Source organism: Phocoena sinus, chromosome 18, assembly GCF_008692025.1.
Source record: "Phocoena sinus isolate mPhoSin1 chromosome 18, mPhoSin1.pri, whole genome shotgun sequence".
Taxonomy (NCBI): domain Eukaryota; kingdom Metazoa; phylum Chordata; class Mammalia; order Artiodactyla; family Phocoenidae; genus Phocoena; species Phocoena sinus.
Genome location: NC_045780.1, coordinates 57,153,620 through 57,170,232, shown reverse-complemented (window position 1 = coordinate 57,170,232; position 16,613 = coordinate 57,153,620).

Sequence of the window (16,613 nt, the reverse complement as noted above, 5' to 3'; positions counted from 1 at the left end):
GTTTCTAAAGTCTGTATTGTCTATCACAAGTTTCTGTTTTTCTCCTTTGTTCATTGCTCCATCCATTTTTCCAACTAATATAAAGGAGTTAACTACCATATTGGGAGATGGGATGACAGCAAGTGGTCCACATTTCTGAAATGAGCTAATTTAGGAAGATACCTAGGCACAGAGAATTCAGTCCATTTTCTTCTTCTTACTCAAACTAAATCAACAGAAACAAAATAGAGGTATATTTTTGCAGACTCTGCATTTCCCTTGAATGGGGGATCCTTTGTAGACTCCAGTATAATTAGGGAGACCTCAGGCCCATTAATACATAAATCAAGCTGTGTTTTCCAATCAAGCTTTATGAGTCATCAGAATGATCTCTTGGTCTTTCATCTGCTGAATCTGCTGTTTTATTTCTCCATTTATTTGTAACTTGAATAGGGACAAGGAGTGAAATGTACTGGACTCTCAAAAAAAAAAGAAAGAAATAAAAAATGTGAGCTTTAGATAATCATGTAAGGCCTCTAGCTTGAGACAAAATCTTTAGGCTGATGATTCTGATTTATATTTTTCTTGCCATTCTCTCTCTTCTGAGCTCTAACTGCATTTCTCTAAGTACTTATGGGACACCCTCTGCACAGATGTCTCATAAACAGCTCAATCTTGATACATTTAAAATTAAAGTCATTCTTTAATGTTTATCCTACTATATTCCCTATTTTTGTTCATTATCTTTAAGCATCTAATCCAGATGTTATATAAGACATTGAGATCTAATGGAACTAGGGCTATGACAGACATAGTCTGTAATTAACCTAGGAGCTTTTAGGATTTCAAAGGGATACAAACTCACGAATTATGTGGGGAAGGCTGACATAACGTGGCAATTAATGAAATTGAAGAGGTTTACTTCTCAGTAAATCGTTTCCTCAATCCTTCCCAATAGGAATGAGTACCAAGGCATGGAGGAAGCTGTTATTAGAATTGAGACATATTCAGATTGCTCATCTTAGGAGTCTTATGCAATTGGGAAGGAATGAAATTAAGGGAAAAAATTAGGAGGGTCAGGGGCAGTAGAGTGTAGAGGATGAGGTAAAAGATATAGACATTTTACGTGGGGTGAAGAAACGAGGGAGGGAAAGGTATACTTCCCATAACATGAAAAGTTATGGGTTTAGTACAGGCATACATCCTTCTAGTTTCTCTGGTGCTCAGCGTCACTGACCTGATCACGGCCTATCAAGGCCAAAATGTATTCAATCAAGTAAATAGCTTAAAAGGAATTTGAATGGAATTTCTTTTTCCATAATATACCAACATTTGACTTACCTACTTCCCCAAAGGAGTAAGACCTCTTCCAAGTATCCAATCTAAAATGCTGAGTTGTCTATAGGCAGAGAATCACAGGCAGAAGATTCCCTAATCTGTCTGAGAACCTCTCCTAGTACAGTAAATTAGATCATATGCACCTTCATTTGTCTCTTATTTCTCTTTCCCCAATGTATCTTTCTAATTTTCTAGAATGTGCTTGTATTGAAATGGCTCTCGCATTCCAGATATCACAATAGACTCAATGTTACTTGTCAGCATCAACAGAACTTAATCTAGTCTAAACAACTTAATGCTTTTTCATTAGCATCCAGGGGTCGATTTAGCTCTCAAGTATCCTGTTGTTTCCTCAAAAGCCCAATTAATGGAATTAATGATAATGCCTTCACCTCTGAAAATGTATTCTCCTTTAAAGGAATACTCTTTCTTCATTGAAAAGCTAGATGACAAAACTGGTGAGAATACAGGCTTTAGACCCAGAATGTTTGATTCAAACCTGACTCTTCAGCTAACTAGATATGTGTCTCCGAGGAAGTTTTTAAACTCTTCATCCCTTTAAAATGGGAAGATAATTCCAGCATTTATTTCATAAAGTTACTGAAGGTTGAAAAATTTAATATATTCCTGGCAATATTAACATCTACATAGGTATTTGTCATTATTCTAAAGTGTTATATTTTTACTAAATGTCCACTTTTTAAAAGAAGAATTTGCAGTGTTTTTTGGTTTTATTTTTGTTTGTTTTTTTTTCTGAGCAGTTATTTTGCAATAACCAATCTAAATTGTCTAAATAATTAAAGAAAAAATATACATTTCTCAAGAAAATTACACTGACAGTCAACTAATCTCACACTGGTTTTAATATATTCTGGGCCAAATTCAGTTTTAAGGATGGCACCTTCCTTATTGTAACTGTGTTTCTCGATTCTCAGTGATATTACTACCAAGTCAGGAGTGCCTCTACCATTTGTCCCATCATTGCTGGAACACTTCTAAACATCCAGAAGTCAAAGGCTGTTTTTTCTTCAGGATAGGGGCAGAAGGGAAGGGAACTGACCAGCAAATTCAAAGCTTCTTAGTGAAACAACATTAATTTTATATAACAGCTCATGGAATATTTGCTAGTGAGCATTATGTATTTATTTTTAAGTTATGGTTATTTATGTTATTAAAACTATTAAACAAAATATAATGTAACAATAATATTGACTAGAAACTTTTCTTCCTTTCAGCGAGAGAGCTGTCTGATTACACAATGGAATTGCTCAGGTTTGCTGTTGGTTTTATCATTTGAACATTAAATTAGCTTGTGAATAATACATAAAGGAAAAAGAAAGACCCAAATTCCATCCCACTGCCATCTGGCTGGAGAGGATAAATGTCACACGCAATTGGTATACTCTTGCCTAAGATAAATCTCTACTCTTGTTTGTAAATTCTAAACCATGTTGTCTTCATAAGCACAGAGGGAAGAATGATCTTTAAAATTTATTTTTAGAACAGAGAATGCCAGATTAGATAAATCATCAGTGTTATTGCAAATGACATAGTCTGTATGCCCAAGTAACAAGGTAATAGGTGAAATTGTAGGGTTCTCACTAAGGAAAATGGGAAATAGCTAAATAGACAGCCTAAAGTGTTTATTATTCTGGAAAGATGAATCAAAATATTAATGGAGCACAATTCACATAGAGACGATTTTTATGATTATTTTACACTCTTACAGTTGTATTTTATTCATAGTATCTTTTAAAACATTTTATACTGCAATTCAGCATATGGTGGTAAATTAATTATGTAGCTATGTTTTTAAGAATTTCATTCAAATTGAGTTATATGTGATTCTATAATATTAAAACTTGAGCATAAAAATATAATAAAAATTTCAAATCACTAAAAAAAAAATCTACTTTTTATTTATTTGTATTTTTTCCTTGCCCATACATAGGAATATCATTCTGTACTTTTTTTTTTTCTTTGCGGTACGCAGGCCTCTCACTGCTGTGGCCTCTCCCGCTGCGGAGCACAGGCTCCGTACGCGCTGGCTCAGCGGCCATGGCTCACGGGCCCAGCCGCTCCGCGGCATATGGGATCTTCCCAGACCGGGGCACGAACCCGTGTCCCTTGCATCGGTAGGCGGACTCTAAACCACTGCGCCACCAGGGAAGCCCTCATTCTGTACTTTTATCAATGTATTTTGTAGAAAAGATTACACAACTATTACAAAAACTATAACCAATTAGGTTTTTAAAAATTATTTTATGTATTCAAAAAGTATAACCCACTCATAGTAAAATAACTACAACAATATAAACTTTCATTTACATATAAATACAGAGAGAATCACATATAACACAGATTTATAGAAGTATCATGCCATCTTATCACACAGACATAGTGTTTAAATATGATGTATAATTCTGTATATATTAATTTGTAAAACTTACTATAAATGTATGTGAACAAAAATTACAACACAATTTTTTCTCATTGTACAGTATATCCTGGATTTTTTTTCTTTTTAGTGTCTCTAGAATTCTCTCATTATTTTTACTAATCCTATACAGTTCCATTATATCATTACACTATAATTTATTAAATAGGAGATTGCATATAATTAATATTATTTTCCTGATATATAAATGGAAAGATAGCCAAAGGATAGTGAAAGATGGCACAAAGTAACTGCACAGACTGATAGCAAGTGTACTGGGTTATTGCTCAAACTGTATTGTGCATTGCCTTCAAAGTAAGAACAAAGGGAGAGTGAAGCCATTATTTTGTTGTTCTTTCATTGGCTGAAATATAGCTGTCAGACATAAAGCTTTCCACAATGGATACTTCGGGTCCAGGTAGTTTAAACTCTATATCGTCAATAAAGAAAAGTACTTCTTTTTGACAAGAGAAAAAATATAGCGGAGAGAAAATGATGGATAAAAGAGTAAGAAAGAAGAAAAATAGTTTTGCTTACTTCAAGGATTGAACTTTAAAAGTCCTAAGGATGCAGAATACATCACACTGATATTTTTGATAGTTTTCTCAGAATCTTCTACCATGATTTTTCTCCTGTGATATCCCCCAAACAGCCATGATTTCTTTCCAATTCAGTCTTATTGTCAGCATCTCTATCAATTTGGTTCCTCCATTTGATTTTGATTCCACAAAGAATATTGAAAGTCCTTGTTAGACTGTCAGTAATATCTCAGAGTGCTCAATAACTTCCCAATGATTTTTCTTATTTGCAAGAAAAAGTAGAAAATGGTAACATCAAATAAAGAGTTGTAGTTTTCTTGCTAAATTCTTCATTGGAAATGCACAGGGTTACATCTTTTACTTGCACATTTAATCAATAGTTATACTGGTTTGGTGGATACAGTATTGGAATTTTGAGTGAATTTACATACTGAAATTTCTGTCCATCCATTCTTCAATGGTAAGCATCCAACTTGTTCACAGGGTAGGTCCCTAGCAACCACAATGCTGATGCCTAACCTGCCTTCCTGACAGTAGCTGATGGAAAAAAGATGATCGGCATCTGACCTGAGGCCAATCAGATTCTGTTCTCTAACAACTTGGAAATTGGGTGGATTGACAGTAGTCTTTATATGTAGTTGAAATTTTATTGGCTTTTAGCAAATTGCCTCCTACCTCTAAATAAAACTGGCTTGTAATTAAACACAATTTTAGTTAGCCAAGAATGGGAAAAAAAACCTAAACAAACAAACAAAAGGAATGAAAACAAATTACTATCAAACCAACAAAATTCAAAGCACTCTGACACCTGATTCACTGATTCAAAACAAGATAAAGACAGTAATCATGTTGCAATCTCTATGCTCCCTACACACACACACACACACACACACACACACACACACAGAATTTATCCCCAATTATTTTCTCATAGGTGGTCTTAAAAACCCCTGGGCCAGGGAAATATATTATGGCAGCCAAAATGACAGTCCAAGGAAGTCAGATAGATGGTCTTGATACTTGATGTTATCATGCACATTGTTTTCCATCTAAAACAGAAAATATTACACATTTTAGACCATTGACCAATCTACAATATGAAATTTATTTCTTTTACATTTTTGGTTCCAAATGGAAGCTTTATTTTAGTATTTTTAATGATTATGTTGGGATTATTGGAAGTGTCCATATTCTGCAGAATAAAAACATAATACTTGCATAAAAATGAGAGTACACTAATAGAATTATGGAAGTCACCTTAGTATCATGGACTTAGAAAAGAGTGGCTTCATATCATAGCTTGTGAATGCAATCAGTTGGTTAGATTTGAGCTGCCTCACAAAAATGGAGATGTTCTTGAGATTTTACTGAAGATAATTATATTTTGACAAAATCTTTCTTCAGTGGAATTTCATATTGAGGGGGAAAAAGATGTATGCACTGAGCAATCAAGGGATGTGATATCATGAAAACTTATTTTATGACTAGGTTCTGTTTTTCCAGGAACTGCTCCATCCACATAGAGGGATGGTTCCTCAGCAGCAATATTTGTATTGCATAACTTTTATTCTCTGATGACTGGATATTCTTGGAAAGTACATATGATTTAATCATGGGACTATCAAATTTGAGAATTTGAAATGGGATTATCAGAAAGTAAGTTAAGCTCTGTAAATGCTAGTAACTCTAATATACGTGTACTACAGAAGGTGAGGATATTTTCCCAAGTAAGAATGGACAGGAAGAAAACACTAGTCCATTGGAGAGAAGATCTTAGGAAAATTTCAACAAAAATTTTAGTGAAAACTGTGTATATAGATATGAATATAGGTATAGATATATCCATATTTATATCTACATACTCTTGGTAGGTCTGTAATTCTTGGTGTTAATCTTTTTCAGATTTCTTGCTATATTCATACTCATGGGTCCCATTATAAAGTAAATATCACAGTAAGTGATACCTTTTATTTATTTTTTTTCTATAGCTACTGTACATCATTTTCTTATTTTACCATTAAGCAAGTCACAACTAGTTTTCTACCATTTCCCTAACAATGATATAGGTATAATACTAATGAATATATACATTTCCTGGGCATAATACATAGGATAATATATGTAAAAACACCTAACTTGGTATATTAATATTTATTTTAGTTTGTGTAAAAACTGACCAAACATTTGAGGTCATATAATAAATTTGAGTCATTAGTCATGCCATACTTACTAGCATAGAAGTAATTATTAGATCAAATTGAGAGAACAATTAATTTTGATACAGTAAAACCTTAACAAAAACACTACCATAATGAAAAATGATTTTAGAAAGGGAAAAAAGTAAAGGGTAGAAATGTTGTAGTTAAGAGATCAGAATATGGTATCTGATCTCTTTTTTATGCCCCAGTTTGTTGTGTGTCACCTTGAGCAGGTCATTTAATTTCTTTAAGGTTCACTGTTTTATCTCTAAAAATTAGATAGCAATAGAACCTACCTCAAAGTGCAGGTTATAAATTTAAATACGATTAAATATAAAAAGTATTAAACTAGGTTCATAATTAAGTCCTCAACAACTATAAATTCAGAAAGGGAAATATGACTTCTCTATAATATATTTCATCACCACGATGCACAATAGTCCCAAAAACATCCATTAGAAGACCATGGGGTACATCAAAATAGATCAGGTAGTTTATTTTTGCCAGTTCAACAGACACATAATCCTTTACTGACCAACAAATATGAGTCAAAATCAGACACTGTTGCACTAGGATTTTGTAAATGAACAAGTCCATTTGTTGACCTCCCAATTAATTCAGATGGCTAAGGATAACAAATAACCAATGACAAAAACAAAGGTACTGTGTAACATACTTAACTAAATTATGACGTAGTCTCTTTGCAGTTGTTTTTCTCCATTTACAACATCTTCCTCCCCCACTTTCAAACATTATTAGTCTTCCTCATGTGGAATATAACTCGTGTATTCCACTATTGTATGTATATTCAAGCCCTTATATTGTACTTATTTTTTTGTTTTCCCTCTGTCATGGATTCTTGAGGCCAGGAATCATGTGCATTTTCCTTTCAGTCTACAATGCCTGGCACAAAACAAGCTCTAAATAATAAGCAATATAATAGAAGCAAATCTAGTATAATAATGAATGTAGAAAAAATTTTTAAAGTGTGGATTAGCATGAAACAAAATACGTTCTATAAAAAGAACAAAAAAACAATTATCATTGAATAATCATAAAAAATTAAAAGAGATAAACATAAAAATACCAAAGCCATAATATCTTTTTAAAAAATGAAAAGCAGTATAGCTCATAGATTTTTATGCTAATGAATTCTCAATTATTATTTATGAGGATGGTACCTTTACCACATTACCACAACAAAAAAATTGTATTTAAAACTTTCCCTTAATAAAATGACTCCACCAAATTTATCTTTGCTTCTTTAGAGAGCCTATTTAAAATAATCTTTGTTGCCATTTTAATGGTTGCAGAGTTAGTTTCTGGTGTTAAATTTGTGTGCCTCATCAGAGAAATGGATCCAGAACGCCCTTCTCTATTATACCTATGAAAATCAGTGAGCTTTCTCCAGCAGCTCTTAGCTGTTTTCTGCATAGCAGAAAGAAACAAAATCCTCTTTCCAAGTGGGGAACTCAAATTAGCAAGTATCGAGACTCCACAGATAATGCCAAACACTGTGCTATCACCTGAGATCATCAAGATAAAATACTACAGTCTCTAGGGAAAAAAATCTAATGCAGTTCTTCCCAAAGGAAATTAATAAACAAAAAATTATCTTAAAAATTACCCTATGAAAGAATATATGTGTATGCAGCAGTTCTGTGCTCTCACAGCTATCACTTTGCTTCTGTAATAAAAAATTGTCATGTCCTTACATAATTCTATTTAGATCCCCCTTCAAAATATTATTATGTGCAGGCATCAATTTATATACTTTATTTAATATTAAATATAAATTTACATTGGAAACATTTTCCATAATTGTTGTTACATGAGGTGATTTAGTTCTAATTCCATTCCACGAAATCCTATTTGGTCCATAATGTCCCTGATGTATTTTATTGCCCTCATAAAAACATAAAACCAAACTATTTTACTCAACAATAATTCTTTGAAGAAGTGTGTTCAGAGCCTAACATGGAGCTCTACCAATATATCTCTTCAATGCAACTTAAACATTCAAGATCACGGACTGTTTTACATGGCGCTATTAGCTTATGTATAAATTTTAAGTTGATGAAAGAGACTGGGAACTTTGTGGAAAAATAGGCACTTGAAATAAAGAGAAATCCTATTCACTGATGGGGTGTGTGGCAGAAATAGATGACCTGTAGGACACCTAAGACTTGTGGACCTGCATATAGAGTATTGATGGGCAGTTAGTGTGTCTTTACATCCACGTGAGACCAACTCAGGATAATAGAATATAAAGTTAAATAATGTGGGTCACCATATACCTCCCTTAGAGTCTTTCACTTTCCTTTGAGTCACTGTGGTTCACATATCAAAGATGGTGACATCAAAAGTTGGAAGGAGTCTGGATTCCAGAATCACTCCTTGGAGTAGAGCCACGAGTGCCCCAACCAAAAACATTTGAAATAAACTTTCTATGAGTGAGAAATGAACTTTTATTGGAGATTTTTTTTTTTTACATCTTTATTGGAGTATAATTGCTTTACAATGGTGTGTTAGTTTCTGCTTTATAACAAAGAGAAGCAGTTATACATATACATATGTTCCCATATCTCTTCCCTCTTGCGTCTCCCTCCCTCCTACCCTCCCTATCCCACCCCTCTAGGTGGTCACAAAGCACCAAGTTGATCTCCCTGTGCTATGGGGCTGCTTCCCACTAGCTATCTATTTTACGTTTCGTAGTGTATATATGTCCATGCCACTCTCTTATTTTGTCACAGCTTACACTTCCCCCTCCCCATATCCTCAAGTCCATTCTCTAGTAGGTCTGTGTCTTTATTCCTGTCTTACCCATAGGTTCTTCATGACATTTTATTTTTCTTAGATTCCATATATATGTGTTAGCATATGGTATTTGTCTTTCTCTTTCTGTCTTCACTCTGTATGACAGACTCTAGGTCCATCCACCTCACTACAAATAACTCAATTTCCTTTTTTTTATGGCTGAGTAATATTCCATTGTATATATGTGCCACATCTTCTTTATCCATTCAGCCATTGATTGACACTTAGGTTGTTTCTATTTTCTAGCTATTGTAAATAGAGCTGCAATGAACATTTTGGTACATGACTCTTTTTGAATTATGGTTTTCTCAGGGTATATGCCCAGTAGTGGGATTGCTGGGTCATATGGTAGTTCTATTTGTAGTTTTTTAAGGAACCTCCATACTGTTCTCCATAGTGGCTGTACCAATTCACATTCCCACCAGCAGTGCAAGAGTGTTCCCTTTTCTCCACACCCTCTCCAGCATTTATTCTTTCTAGACTTTTTGATGATGGCCATTCTGACTGGTGTGAGATGATACCTCATTGTAGTTTTGATTTACATTTCTCTAATGATTAATGATGTTGAGCATTCTTTCATGTGTTTGTTGGCAGTCTGTATATCTTCTTTGGAGAAATGTCTATTTAGGTCTTCTGCCCATTTTTGGATTGGGTTGTTCGTATTTTTGTTATTAAGCTGCATGACCTGCTTGTAAATTTTTGAGATTAATCCTTTGTCAGTTGCTTCATTTGCAAATATTTTCTCCCATTCTGAGGGTTGTCTTTTGGTCTTGTTTATGGTTTCCTTTGCTGTGCAAAAGCTTTGAAGTTTCATTAGGTTCCATTTGTTTATTTTTGTTTTTATTTCCATTTCTCTAGGAGGTGGGTCAAAAAGAATCTTGCTGTTATTTATGTCATAGAGTATTCTGCCTATGTTTTCCTCTAAGAGTTTGATAGTTTCTGGCCTTACATTTAGGTCTTTAATCCATTTTGAGCTTATTTTTGTGTATGGTGTTAGGGAGTGTTCTAATCTCATACTTTTACATATACCTGTCCAGTTTTACCAGCACCACTTATTGAAGAGTCTGTCCTTTCTGCACTATACATTCCTGCCTCCTTTATGAAAGATAAGGTGACCATATGTGCATGGGTTTATCTCTGGGCTTTCTATCCTGTTCCATTGATCTATATTTCTGTTTTTGTGCCAGTACCATACTGTCTTGATTACTATAGCTTTGTATTATAGTCTCAAGTCAGGGAGCCCGATTCCTCCAGCTCCATTTTTTGTTCTCAAGATTCCTTTGGCTATTCATGGTCTTTTGTGTTTCCATACAAATTGTGAATTTTTTTGTTCTAGTTCTGTGAAAAATGCCAGTGGTAATTTGATAGAGATTGCATTGAATCTGTAGATTGCTTTGGGTAGTATAGTCATTTTCACAGTGTTGATTCTTCCAATCCAAAAACATGGTATATCTCTCCATCTATTTGTATCATCTTTAATTTCTTTCATCAGTGTCTTATAATTTTCTGCATACAGGTCTTTTGTCTCCTTAGGTAGGTTTATTCCTAGATATTTTATTCTTTTTTCTGCAGTGGTAAATGGGAGTGTTTCCTTGATTTCACTTTCAGATTTTTCATCATTAGTTTATAGGAATGCAAGAGATTTCTGTGCATTAATTTTGTATCCTGCTACTTTACCAGATTTGTTGATTAGCCCTAGTAGGTTTCTGGTAGAATCTTTAGGATTCTCTATGTATAGTATCATGTCATCTGCAAACAGTGACAGCTTTACTTCTTCTTTTCCGTTTTGGACTCCTTTTATTTCTTTTTCTTCTTTGATTGCTGTGGCTAATACTTCCAAAACTATGTTAAATAAGAGTGGTGAGAGTGGGTAACCTTGTCTTGTTCCTGATCTTAGTGGAAATGCTTTCAGTTTTTCTCCGTTGAGGATGATGTTGGCTGTGGGTTTGTCATATATGGCCTTTATTATGTTGAGGTAGGTTCCCTCTATTCCTACTTTCTGGAGGGTTTTTATCATAAATGGATGTTGAATTTTGTCAAAAGCTTTCTCTGCATCTATTGAGATGACCATATGGTTTTTCTCCTTCAATTTGTTAATATGGTGTATCACGTTGATTGATTTGCGTATATTGAAGAATCCTTGCATTCCTGGAATAAACCCTACTTGATCATGGTGTATGATCTTCTTAGTGTGCTGTAGGATTCTGTTTGCTAGTATTTTGTTGAGGATTTTTGCATCAATGTTCATCCGTGATATTGGCCTGTAGTTTTCTTTCTTTGTGACATCCTTGTCTGGTTTTGGTATCAGGGTGATGATGGCCTTGTAGAATGAGTTTGGGAGTGTTCCTCCCTCTGCTATATTCTGGAAGAGTTTGAGAAGGATAGGTGTTAGCTCTTCTGTAAATGTTTGATAGAATTCACCTGTGAAGCCATGTGGTCCTGGGCTTTTGTTTGTTGAAAGATTTTTAATCACAGTTTCAATTTCAGTGCTTGTGATTGGTCTGTTCATAATTTCTATTTCTTCCTGATTCAGTCTTGGCAGGTTGTGCATTTCTAAGAATTTGTCCATTTCTTCCAGGTTGTCCATTTTATTGGCATAGATTTGCTTGTAGTAATCTCTCATGATCTTTTGTAATTCTGCAGTGTCAGTTGTTACTTCTCCTTTTTCATTTCTAATTCTATTGATTTGAGTTTTCTCCCTTTTTTTCTTGATGAGTCTGGCTAATGCTTTATCAATTTTGCTTATCTTCTCAAAGAACCAGCTTTCAGTTTTATTGATCTTTGCTATCGTTTCCTTCATTTCTTTTTCATTTATTTCTGATCTGATTTTTATCATTTCTTTCCTTCTGCTAACTTCGGGGTTTTTTTGTTCTTCTTTCTCTAATTGCTTTAGGTGCAAGGTTAGGTTGTTTATTCGAGATGTTTCCTGTTTCTTATGGTAGGGTTGTATTGCTATAAACTTCCCCCTTAGAACTGCTTTTCCTGCATCCCATAGGTTTTGGGTTGTCGTGTCTCCATTGTCATTTGTTTCTAGGTATTTTCTGATTTCCTCTTTGATTTCTTCAGCGATCACTTCATTATTAAGTAGTGTATTGTTTAGCCTCCATGTGTTTGTATTTTTTACAGATCTTTTCCTGTAATTTATATCTAGTCTCATAGTGTTGTGGTCGGAAAAGATACTTGATACAATTTCAATTTTCTTAAATTTACCAAGACTTGATTTATGACCCAAGATATGATCTATCCTGAAGAATGTTCCATGAGCACTTGAGAAAAATATGTATTCTGTAGTTTTTGGATGGAATGTCCTATAAATATCAATTCAGTCCATCTTGTTTAATGTATCATTTAAAGCATGTGTTTCCTTATTTTTTTTTTCATTTTGGATGATCTGTCCATTGGTGAAAGTGGGGTGTTAAAATCCCCTACTATGAATGTGTTACTGTCGATTTTCCCTTTTATGGATGTTAGTATTTGCCTTATGTATTTAGATGTTCCTATGTTGGGTGCATAAATATTTACAATTGTTATATCTTCTTCTTGGATCGATTCCTTGATCATTATGTAGTGTCCTTCTTTGTCTCTTCTAATAGTCTTTATTTTAAAGTCTATTTTGTCTGATATGAGAATTGCTACTCCAGCTTTCTTTTGGTTTCATTTGCATGGAATATGTTTTTCCATCCCCTCACTTTCAGTCTGTATGCGTCTCTAGGTCTGAAGTGAGTCTCTTGTAGACACCATATATATGGGTCTTCTTTTTGTATTCATTCAGCCAGTCTGTATCTTTTGGTGGGAGTATTTAATCCATTTGCATTTAAGGTAATTATCGATATGTATATTCCTATTTCCATTTTCTTAATTGTTTTGGGTTTGTTATTGTAGGTCTTTTCCTTCTCTTGTGTTTCTTGCCTAGAGAAGGTCCCTTAGCATTTGTTGTAAAGCTGGTTTGGTGGTGCTGAACTCTCTCAGCTTTTGCTTGTCCTTAAAGGTTTTAATTTTTGCATCAAATCTGAATGAGATCCTTGCTGGGTAGAGTAATCTTGGTTGTAGGTTGTTCTCCTTCATCACTTTAAATATGTCCTGCCACTCCCTTCTGGCTTGCAGAGTTTCTGCTGAAAGATCAGGTGTTAACCTTATGGGGATTCCCTTGTGTGTTATTTTTCCCTTGCTGCTTTTTTTTTTTTTTTTTTTTTTTTTTTTGGTACATGGGCCTCTCGCTCTTGTGGCCTCTCCTGTTGTGGAGCACAGCCTCCGGACACGCAGGCTCAGTGGCCATGCCTCATGGGCCCAGCCCCTCCACGGCATGTGGGATCTTCCCGGATCGGGGCACGAACCCGTGTCCCCTGCATCAGCAGGCGGACTCTCAACCACTGCACCACCAGGGAAGCCCTCCCTTGCTGCTTTTAATATGTTTTCTTTGTATTTAATTTTTGACAGTTTGATTATTATGTGTCTTGGCATATTTCTCCTTGGATTTATTTTGTATGGGACTCTCTGTGCTTCCTGGACTTGATTAACTATTTCCTTTCCCATATTAGGGAAGTTTTCAACTATAATCTCTTCAAATATTTTCTCAGTTCCTTTCTTTTTCTCTTCTTCTTCTCAAACCCTTATGATTCGAATGTTGGTGCGTTTAATGTTGTCCCATAGGTCTCTGAGACTGTCCTCAGTTCTTTTCATTCTTTTTTCTTTATTCTCCTCTGCAGTAGTTATTTCCACTATTTTATCTTCCAGGTAACTTATCCGTTCTTCTGCCTCAGTTATTCTGCTATTGACCCCTTCTAGAGTATTTTTAATTTCATTTATTGTGTTGTTCATCGTTGCTTGTTTCATCTTTAGTTCTTCTAGGTCCTTGTTAAATGTTTCTTGCATTTTCTCTATTCTGTTTCCAAGATTTTGGATCATGTTGACTATCATTATTCTGAATTCTTTTTCAGGTAGACTGCCTATTTCCTGTTCATTTGTTAGGCCTGGTGGGTTTTTATCTTGCTCCTTCATCTGCTGTGTGTTTTTCTGTCTTCTCATTTTGCTTATCTTACTGCGTTTGGGGTCTCCTTTTTGCAGGCTGCAGGTTCGTCGTTCCCGTTGTTTTTGGTGTCTGTCCCTAGTAGCTAAAGATGGTTCAGTGGGTTGTGTAGGCTTCCTGGTGGAGGGGACTAGTGCCTGTGTTCTGGTGGATGAGGCTGGATCTTGTCTTTCTGGTGGGCAGGTCCACGTCTGGCGGTGTGTTTTGGGGTATCTGTGGACTTATGATTTTAGGCAACCTCTCTGCTAATGGGTGAGGTTGTGTTCCTGTCTTGCTAGTTGGTTGGCATAGGGTGTCCAGCACTGTAGGTTGCTGGTCGTTGAGTGGTAGGTTGCTGGTCTTTGAGTGAAGCTGGGTGTTGGTGTTGAAATGGAGATCCCTGGGATATTTTCGCCATTTGATACTACATGGAGCTGGGAGGTTTCTTGTGGACCAGTGTCCTGTAGTTGGCTCTCCCACCTCACAGGCACAGCACTGACTCCTAGCTGCAGCACCAAGAGCCTTTCATCCACACGGCTCAGAATAAAAGGGAGAAAAAGTAAGTAAGAAAGAAAGAAAGAAAGAAAGAAAAGAAAGAAAGAAAGAAAGAAAGAATAAAATAAAGCTATTAAAATAAAAAATAATTACTAAGAAAAAAAATTTTTAAGTAAAAAAAAAAAACGGACGGATAGAACCCTAGGACAAATGGTGAAAGCAAAGCTATACAGACATAATCTCAAACAGAAGCATACACATACACACTCACAAAAAGAGGAAAAGGGGAAAAAATAATAAATCTTGCTCTCAAAGTCCACCTCCTCAATTTGGGATGATTCGTTGTCTATTGAGGTATTCCACAGATGCAGGTACATCAACTTGATTGTCGAGATTTAATCTGCTGCTCCTGAGGCTGCTGGGAGGGATTCCCCTTTCTCTTCTTTTTTTTCTCACAGCTCCCGGGGCTCAGCTTTGGATTTGGCCCTGCCTCTGCGTGTAGGTCGCTGGAGGGCGTCTGTTCTTCACTCAGACAGGACGGGGTTAAAGGAGCCGCTGATTCGGGGGCTCTGGCTCACTCAGGCCGCGGGTAGGGAGGGGCACGGAGTGCGGGGCAACCCTGCGGCGGCAGAAGCCGGCGTGACATTGCACCAGCCTGACGCGCACCGTGCGTTCTCCCGTGGAAGTTGTCCCTGGATCCAGGGACCCTGGCAGTGGCGGGCTGCACAGGCTCCCCGGAAGAGAGGTGTGGATAGTGACCTGTGCTCACACACAGGCTTCTTGGTGGCGGCAGCAGCAGCCTTAGCGTCTCATGGCTGTCTCTGGGGTCCGCGCTGATAGCCGCGGCTCACGCCCGTCTCTGGAGCTCCTTTAAGCAGCGCTCTTAATCCCCTCTCCTCGCATACCAGGAAACAAAAGGGTAAGAAAAAGCCTCTTGTCTCTTCGGCAGGTCCAGACTTTTTCCCAGACTCCCTCCTGGCTAGACGTGGCGCACTAGCCCCTTCAGGCTGTATTCACATCGCCAGTCCTCTCTCTGTGCTCCGACTGAAGCTTGAGCCTCAGCTTGCAGCCCCGCCCGCCCCGGCGGGTGAGCAGACAAGCCTCTCGGGCAGGTGAGTGCTGGTCGGCCCCAATTCTCTGTGCGGGAATCTCTCCACTTTGCCCTCCGCACCCCTGTTGCTGCGCTCTCCTCCGCGGCTCCGAAGCTTCCCGCCTCTGCCACCCACAGTCTCCGCCCGCGAAGGGGCTTCCAAGTGTGTGGAAAGTTTTCCTCCTTCACAGCTCCCTCCCACTGGTGCAGGTCCCGTCCCTATTTTTTGTCTCTGTTTTTTCTCTCTTTTTTTGCCCTACCCAGGTACGTGGGGGAGTTTCTTGCCTTTTGGGAGGTCTGAGGTCTTCTGCCAGCGTTCAGTAGGTGTTCTGTAGGAGCTGTTCCACGTGTAGATGTATTTCTGGTGTATCTGTGGGGAGGAAGGTCCGCGTTTTACTCTTCCGCCATCTTCCCCGCCGTGTGCCACTGAGGTTTTTGAATCATTTATTACAAGCCCTGCATTAATTGCCCAAGCTAATATTAGGGGTCAAGGGGACTATGAATTGTGTCGACTGACAGGCAGGACTGGAAGAAGCCTACTCTGCTCTGCTCTTTGTTCCTTTTCGTACACTAAACAGTTTCTACATTTTGCCCTCGTTACCTCTTTAAAAATTGGCACTCAGGAGAGTTGATAAGATCAAAACAGAGAACAGGATGGGTGTAAGGCAAGAAGAGACCAGAAAATGAAAACAGGGCTCTCTCTTCTTTTCACTTT